The sequence below is a fragment of the Haliotis rufescens genome, unplaced genomic scaffold, assembly GCF_023055435.1.
Source record: "Haliotis rufescens isolate VD_foot unplaced genomic scaffold, xgHalRufe1.0.p SCAF_4, whole genome shotgun sequence".
NCBI classification, from domain to species: domain Eukaryota; kingdom Metazoa; phylum Mollusca; class Gastropoda; order Lepetellida; family Haliotidae; genus Haliotis; species Haliotis rufescens.
In genome coordinates this window covers 52167311-52176211 of record NW_025964112.1, presented here as the reverse complement: position 1 = coordinate 52176211, position 8901 = coordinate 52167311, and the positions used below count along the sequence as shown (strand labels likewise).

Here is an 8901-nt window from a genome sequence, read left to right as displayed (position 1 = left end):
GACCGCCTCCGTGGTCAAGTGGTAGAGCGTCCGCCCGGAGAGCGGAAGGTCGGGGGTTCGATCCCCGGCCGCGTCTTACCAAAAGACGTTAAAAGATGGTACTTGTTGTTTCCCTATCTGGCGCTCGGCATTAAGGGGCTAAAACAAGGACTGGTCAGCTCGGAGTCAGTATACTGTGTCTGAGTGGGGTATTCATGTTAAACTGCAGCATGGTATCTCAGTGAGCTAACATTATAAATCGGCATCAGTCCGGACTGGTACAAGCAGTACACACGTACATGCACGTCGCTATATAAGTGCAATAATCTTGGACGCGACGTTAAACCCCATTACACCTCACCTCACCATACTACTTATGCATATTCATCGGGGTCAACAGTAATGTCATTTTCTGTCTGAGCTGTGTTCACCAGTTGGTTTTTCTTTGTTTTGTATGTATGCTCTTTTACGCCGCACTCAGCAATATTCTAGCTATATGACGGCGGTCTAAAAGAATCAAGTCTGGAAGAGACAGTTTAATGCTTGACACCATGAGCATCGATATATGCAACTGGGATACGACGACATGCATCAGTGGGTCTGACTGCCCGATCCCGTTAGTCGCCTCTTACAACAAACATGGGTAACGGTTGCGGAAGACTAAAGGGAAAGGTTACGAGATTAAAAGCGATAAACACGATACATGATAACAGATGACGAGACAGTCATCTGTCATCAGTATCCATCGTCTAAATGCCACTTAGAGATCATAACTATAACGAATAGTGTACCTACGCAAACAGGGAACGCCCCTTAGCTATTCCAGAAGGTACCTCCTTATTTGAAATGATACAAGGGTCATTCCCATGTTGTGTAAATTCAAAACGACAGAGGTTAATCAGTCTCCATTATCTGCCTAAACAGATTCCACTGGGCGTAGAAGGACAATTAGTGATAAAAGTGATATGAATAGATCACTAAAAGTCAGTGATGATACCAGGTGTTCGCGAAAGGGGTAAGCATGTAGGCACTCACACAAATTGCACAAAAACAAACTGCCAACGTCAATGTATTGAATCTGTTTCCGACATCTCAAAGAAGACGACGCAGCCATGGTCACAAAAGACGATGGCCAAATGATACCATTCATTTGGAAGATTTGTTGCCTCTCCTCAAGGAATCATTGGGACAGCACAAAGTGAGAAAACGTGAGTGAGTGAGTGAGTGAGTGAGTGAGGTTTTACGCTGCTTTTAGCAATATTCCAGCAATATCAATGGGCTTCACACATTGTACCCATGTCGGGAATCGAACCCGGATCTTCGGCGTGACGAGCTAACGCTTTAACCACTAGGCTACCCGACCGCCCAAGTGAGAAGACGACTCCAGCAACTGGTGAAGATGGATAAGTCTACAAACAGTAAGAACCGAGGACATTGACGACAGAGAAGTCTTCTCGATATTGCTTTGAAACGTTTGGCCAAACCGGAAACAGACTCTCTCGGCCACTAAATCAGACAAACTCCGCATGTTTTTATTTGAAATGTGCAAACAAGGGAAATGATGCCTTAAATTAAGGAAACCTCTCAGATAAAAAATCAATTTCCGTAAAAGCCGCACAATATTTCAAATTTCATTTATAAAAGCCATTATGTATGCCGTAGAAGCTTATGACTAAAAAGCTAAAATGGGACCAAAAGAGAAGAGGAACCTGTTGAATGTCTTTCAGAGTGGGTAAGTCAGTGTGTGATGTTATCAATGGCACAATACAAAAACTGAAAAATAGGAAACAGAATTGAATTAACTCATGGTCTGGACCACATGAAATGTTTGTAGTTGTTCCCTCTGGTAAGGCCCAAAATAGCATTACCGTGATATGTAAGCAACACTACATTAACTGTTTGCTCAAAGATCTCGGTATTCGGGACATATAAAGATATATACAATTTCACATATAGATCCAGTATGGTAACTTAGGAAGAAATATCTGCCCAAAACCACGCATCTGTACAATCAACTTTCGACTTGACTCTAAAACCTGAAGTTATTTGCATTCCTGTTTTGTACTAGATTCCAATGCTCCCTAACAAATGCGTTATTTATTGCAGGGTCTACCAAATGAACAACTAAATCTCTGTCTTAAAGATTTACAATAATCCTCAATACAATCGAGGAAGCACTTTCTTTATATTCACGGATTATTTGAGACAAGGGACATAAACACCTTATGGATTTACTTGACGTTTTGTCTTCTCAGAAAAAAACAATGTTCCCTTTTTCTCAAAACATTATCCAACACGACAAACGTAAGGAATTACTGCATTCCTTGATCTATGGGGGGCATATATAGAGAATCTCACCCTCGTGTCTTTTGATATCAAATATATCAACACGAGTTGAGGCTTGCCAAGGAGATTTTCCATTTTTATCTACGAGTGTTGATGTATTTGATATCAAAAGATGCTAGGGTGAGATTTTATTTATCATCAACAGCAGAGCCATTAGTGATGTCATTTGATTGTGACGTCATGGTAACCAATGGTCTGCAAAGCATTGTGATGCAATTTCATTGCAGCGATATCTACAATGTAGATATCGCTTGATCTCACCCAAGCGATATCTCCTGTTGGAGCCAGTTTATGGATGATAAATAGAGTTACGTCTCTATATTGAGGTTAAGGACAAATTTGTCACAAATGAAAGCAAATGCCCAATCTGAAGTTCACAGAGAAATCAATACAGTGAAATGCTGGAAATGTTGGCGTCACCAGTGATCCATTCCCCGACTATGCTCTCTTCTTGCTGAGTTTTGAAATCTCAGAATTGACTCCAAACATTTGATTTTTCAACTTCGTACATCACTATCCCACACGACAAACTAACGGGGAAACTTTATTCCTTGATCCATGGGGCATTTGTCACTAAACATTGTGACCACAGATATAGTTACATCTCTATCTTCCGAGGGTCTGGACAATGTGTCATAAGTTAAAGCAAATGATATCTAAAGGTCACTGAGACAACATGAACTGATTGACTTCATGACTGATAACTTCTGTGTGACAATTGTGGGTAAGACATTCAGGCACGAAGTCGGCATTCCCATGGTCACCATTTGTACTCCGTCTTGTTGATAATTTTTTCTATGTATAAGATTTCAGCTCGGATTGATAAAATACAAATGAAGTTTTGTGTCGTGCCGGGGGTCACACAAGATATGAGTTGTAAGCAGTAAGCGGGATACGGTCACACATGACCGTTGTATCCCAATTGCGTATCGTTGCTCATGACATCAATCACTGGATTGTCTCGTACAGACTCAATTATTTACAGACCGCCGTCATATGGCTGGAATATATGTGAGTGCGGGGTGAAACGACAAAGCATACTTGAGAAACTGAATACTTCACTCGTGTGTGTCAACATGTGACAACTCTTGTTTTTAAACTTTAACTCGTTAGATACTTTTTGAAACCAATCGTTGTGAGATACAACGTATATGACAGAAACCCGCTTAGTAATCTCTGTTTACCCGCTTAAACATAAACGAAAATGAATCAATACATGTAATAACAAATATAAGATATCTGTAAGTGCCAGGTTAGTGATCGATTCTCCGGGCCAAAGTACTTTAACGTGCTCTTTCAATGTAAAGGTAAAAAATCATCGTTTTAAATTACTATCATATTGAATGACATATTGAACTAACGATGTCGGCAAAGGTACCACTCTGACCTTGATTTGTGTTCTGGGAGACTCACGAACTTAATTCATCACGAGATGCGTGCGTGATAAGCTTAAATCTCGCACATATGTTGTTTTCGGTAAATGTAATAGAAAACGGGGTGTGATTAAAAGCTATGTTGGAATGGGGATTTGCGTGCATTGTGCAGTTAGATCTGCGTGGCAGAGGTCTTCAGCAACCCATGGCGACTATACTTGTCGTAAGAGGCGACTAACGGGATCGGATGGTCAGGCTCGCTGACTTGGTTGATGCATGTCATCGTATCCCAATTGTGTGGATCGATGCGCATGATGTCAATAACTGGATTGTCTGGTCCAGACTCGAATATTTACAGACCACCGTCATAAAGCCGGAATATTGCTTAGTGCGGCGTTAAAGAACAAACAAACAAACATCATCTAATAGACATGTTTTGGAACCGACACAACTGTCTAACAACACACCCATTGTCTGACGGGCGGAGAAGTCCATACCATATCTCCATCAATAGCAATATTCGGAGCATATTTACCGAAGCCAAAGAAGGGTGGCACGAGGGTGGACCGCATTAAGAGCAGATACGAAATGGCCTGAAGTAGTTCCGTCATTCATTGGTTTAACTGACATGTTGGAAGGTTCAACAATCCCACAGGCGCGCTTGCTATGGCATCAATGCCGCTGCTGGAGCCCCACCAAAACGCCTCGGGCGATGTTGGTGACTACATTTATGCTGCAAACACATTGATCAATCCAGTTGAGTGTCTCGCGTGTATCTTTATTATTGAGACGCCCATACATTTCAATGGGTAACTAATTTCTGATAGAATTCTTAGGTATCCATCAACCGATTTTTCCTGATCCCGAATAAGTAGAACTATGGTATTTTCTGATTAATTATTTGAAACAGTGCCGATATCAAATCGATATTAAACATGACGAAAATAATCTTTTGTGTTTACCAAAAATGGTGATGATCGCGAGATTGGGCCGGCAGTGTATTTTGTTACGGAGACATACGAGTAACAGTAGGTTTGTGAATACATTTTCACGTTTCTACAGTACTGCACGAGCAAGTTCTCTAATACATACCTACTTCTCAAAAGTAAATTGCCCTTCTTATAAACTTTGAAAACACATCCTTTTGTTGAAAATAATTGAAAAATAACTCCTTGTAGTCTGTATTACACCGAGTGAGTGAGTGAGTGAGTGAGTTGGGTTTTTAACGCCGCTTTTAACAGTATTACAGTTATATCGCGGCATGTCAGCTTAATGTGGGAGGAAAGCCCGAAGTGATGCAGGTCTCGGACGTTTACCACTTCGGTGAAACCCACGAGCACGGGTATGGTGCTGACAAACCTAGAAACATAATCGGGGCGAACCGGGATTCGAACCCACAATCATAGGTTTCTGGCGTGCCCAAGGGACGCAATTCTGCACAGCGAATCGCGGCGCCTTAGACGACTGGGCCATCCGTGCCCCCTACACTGTGTAAATTGCCCTTGTGGGATGCACCTGTAATGTGTGCTCCACTGATGATACTTATGTGCCAATGTCAGCATGACTACTGTCTGGTAAAGACTGGTCGGCTCGGAGTCAGTATACTGTGTCTGAGTGGGTATTCATGTTAAACTGCGGCATGGTATCTCAGTGAGCTAGCACTACAAATCGGCATCAGTCCGGACTAGTACAAGCAGCCACACACACACACGTGCATGCCCGTCGCTATGTAAGTGCAATCATCTTGGACTCGACGTTAAATCCAATTTAACCTCACCTAATGCCGGAAAGAATACACAAGTTGAAATCCATACCTCAACTCTGTTTTTTAACTGCAGTTTCTAAAATATCACTTAAGGATATTGTTGACGCGTTGCCAAACGTAATCCATAATAATCATTAAATTATATTTTGCATATCTTTGGTGGAAGATAATGCTGTGTTGGTAGATATATATGCCTCAAGGCACGAGCATTTGGCCGATTAGCAACTTCAATGTGGGGCAAAAAACGGAAAATTGTGATGAAAATTATATGAATGGATCACTTCATAACAGTGATGACACCATTTATTCGCAAAAAGGGTAAGGATGTCATGCTGGACCGGCATACTTCAATATATACTAACGGAAAAATGTAACCGTGTTTCATTTAAAGTTCAATTAAAAAACATATTTATTCTGAAATTAAAAATGCATTTTACAAATTATATATACTGAGTCAAATTAAAAACTTCACATTTTTAAAAGTAATCCCATATATGATATACAACGAACAAATGTATCAGAGAAGGTAATTTTTAATCATTAATGTCCAAAGAAGGATTTTAATTAACGGTGGTAACCATAATTTGTTCCAAGCACCTACGGTATTCGGTAATAACATCAACAGTTTAGATCATAAGTCCCAAGCACGAGAATCTGATGGTACACAAGTTCAGTAGCGTGTATGGCCACCATGTACGTTAACAACTGCGACACAACGCCTCCGCGTGGACCTTGTGATGCTTGTGAACACATGATTGGGAAGACGACGCCATTGTTGCTGCAAAATGGTGCCAAGATCTTGCAAATTCTGTGGTTGGTTCTGGGGAGTGCGCAGACTTCTGCCAAGAGCATCCCAGACGTGTTCGATGGGATTGAGGTCGGGGGACCTTGACGGCCAGTCCATATGCATGACGTTGACTCCCGCATTCTGAAGAAAATGCCTTGTCAAAATTGCTGTGTGGGGTCTGGCATTGTCGTGTTGAAAGATCAAACCGGGTCCATGTGCTGCCATAAAATGCAGAAGTTCTGGTGCCAGTACCTGGTCGCGGTAGGCAGCAGCGTTGAGGTTGCCACGGATGACAAGAAGCCTGGAACGTGCATTGCCACAGAAAGCACCCCACACCATGACACTTCCGCCTCGAAATCTGTCAACTTCCTGTACACAACATTGGGCGTAACGTTCATGACGGCGCCTCCACACCCTCGCCCTATCATCAGCAAATCGAAGATTAACCCGTTTGCTGTAGACGCGTCTGTAAATCATAAACAGTCCGTCGGCTACATCCCATCGTCCTTGCGACTTCAGCTACGGACGTTCCCGTCTGCAACATGCCGATGGCACGTTCACGTTGCACATTTGAAAGGCGTGGCATGACAAATGGCCGTAAAGACTTTTGTTTTCTTGTGTTTTTCTTTTTTTGTTAATGACTGCTAACAAGTATGGCTGAAAACACGTGCGGTATTATGGCCACGTGACCAGTTGCATGTGAAAAACCACTTTTGCCACTATAGTGCTGTGCACATGATTTTGATCGATTCACCTGCACAAAAACGGGTGTTATCTGAAGACAAAACGTGGCCATTACTGTTTAAATACACAATAAGGGCCCACAATGATAACTGGTCAAAATGTTAAAATTTTAGGATTGTGAAGTTTTTAATTTGGTTCAGTATATATTCATGCAGATATCTCCTCGACTTTAAGGTCATGGCTCACAATTTGCTTGTGCATGTTGATGCACGGCGCACAATGTGGATGTTTGCATGTTTGTTACGAGCATGATACACACGTTTTTTGTGGTATCCAGTGCTCATAAAAACACTTTTTAAAACCGAAAATCAACGTCTTCGTGCCGCGAGTATGCTGCAAACAGGAATGGCACAATACGACATTTTAGTGTTCATCGAAAAAATATCATTAACAACACAACGCTTATGACTTGCACCTGCCCGCCCTTGACGTGTGACGTCACGTCAACAAGACAACAAGACAACAGACGTTGAGTGATAAGCCCAATTTTGCTTCCACGTCACCTTCAGGCATGCCTAGCTGGGTGAAGACAGCACCTGAGGTTCAGAAGACAAGACTGGGACACTTTTCTGTTCACTGATTAGTCCAGGTTTCGCGTGGACAGCTCTGATGGTCGTTCTAGGGTCTACAGGCATCCAGGAGAACGTTTTAGTGAGGCTTGTCGTCAGTTTGGGGGTGAAAGTCTAATGGTATGGGTGGCATCACTACTCACGGGAGAACATAACTCGTCATTGTTAATAGTAATTTGAATGGCGTGCGTTACTGGGACGACATCGTTTGAGAAAAGTTTCCACCCTTTTTGAGGCACCATCACATTGTTGTACTGCCATAGCCGGCTGTTTCACCTGACGTATCCCAAATAGAACATGTCTGGGATTACGACAGGTCCAGAACCAGCCGGTGACAGTTTGGCCAATCTTTGGACGACGTTTGGATCAACATACCCCAGGCTGTTTCAACAATATGGTACCTTCAATACGCCGCCGCTGCATCGACGCAAATGGTGGTCACACCCGATATTGACATTGTAAATTGAGTTGTTACACCACGTGCTCTGTCTCCTGTTACTAGGTATGGGTTTTGTCAAAGAATTTGTTATGATATACATTGATCTGGCGAATATCCAAATATTTTTTTTTTCGAAACATAATGTAGGTTGTCGATCAACGCCTACCACCTTTAACAGTGAAACACAAGGACAAGCAGAGCTGACGTGACTGAATGCAAAGTTGGAGATAGATCTCGCCATTTACGCAAGCTTTCCTTTCATCTTATAAGTCTATTGACACTCTCACGCCATTAGCATTTGTTGTGTGAACAAATATATCCAAAAGGGAAGAGAATTTATGGATGTCAACTTTTTTATTATGAGGAACACAACGTTTCGGTATATACGCTTACTCCTTCATCAGGTGAATGAATGCCATGAGGCAGAGAGCATATATATGTACTTGTAATGACAACAAAATAATAAGAAAACAAAAGGTGGAAACTAGCAAGGGAAGCTAACAGATGATTGGCTCTGATAGGTGATTAGCAATAGACAATACAGTAATTAGCGCTGATAGTATGGAAGCCAGTACTTAAATTATCATAGATAGGTAACAGGCAATTGACAATGGGCAAACTGGAGGCCGGGTGATTAGCACTGATAGGTGAAGAATGGAAATGGCCAAGTGGGAGCCAGCCAGATAATTAGCAGTGACAAAGATCAAAGCAATAAGTCCCAAGCACTAGGCAGATAGGTTCCCTGGTCACGGTTCATGGCTGGCTGGTGTCTTCTGATGTCAATGGCTTCCATTAAACTATGTGTATCGGTCCCAAAGGCGGCAAATGGTGCTGTGGTTGATGTTGAAGTGGCGTGCAACAGAAGACTGCGATTCCCCTCTTTGGATACGTCCTTTGGT

General features: G+C 42.2%; 1 protein-coding gene across 1 annotated transcript in view; it reads right to left on the bottom strand.

The window, feature by feature from the left end:
- Window positions 1–8901, bottom strand: part of LOC124150723 (brevican core protein-like) — a 33457-nt gene that overhangs the window by 4346 nt on the left and 20210 nt on the right. The window lies entirely within an intron of this gene.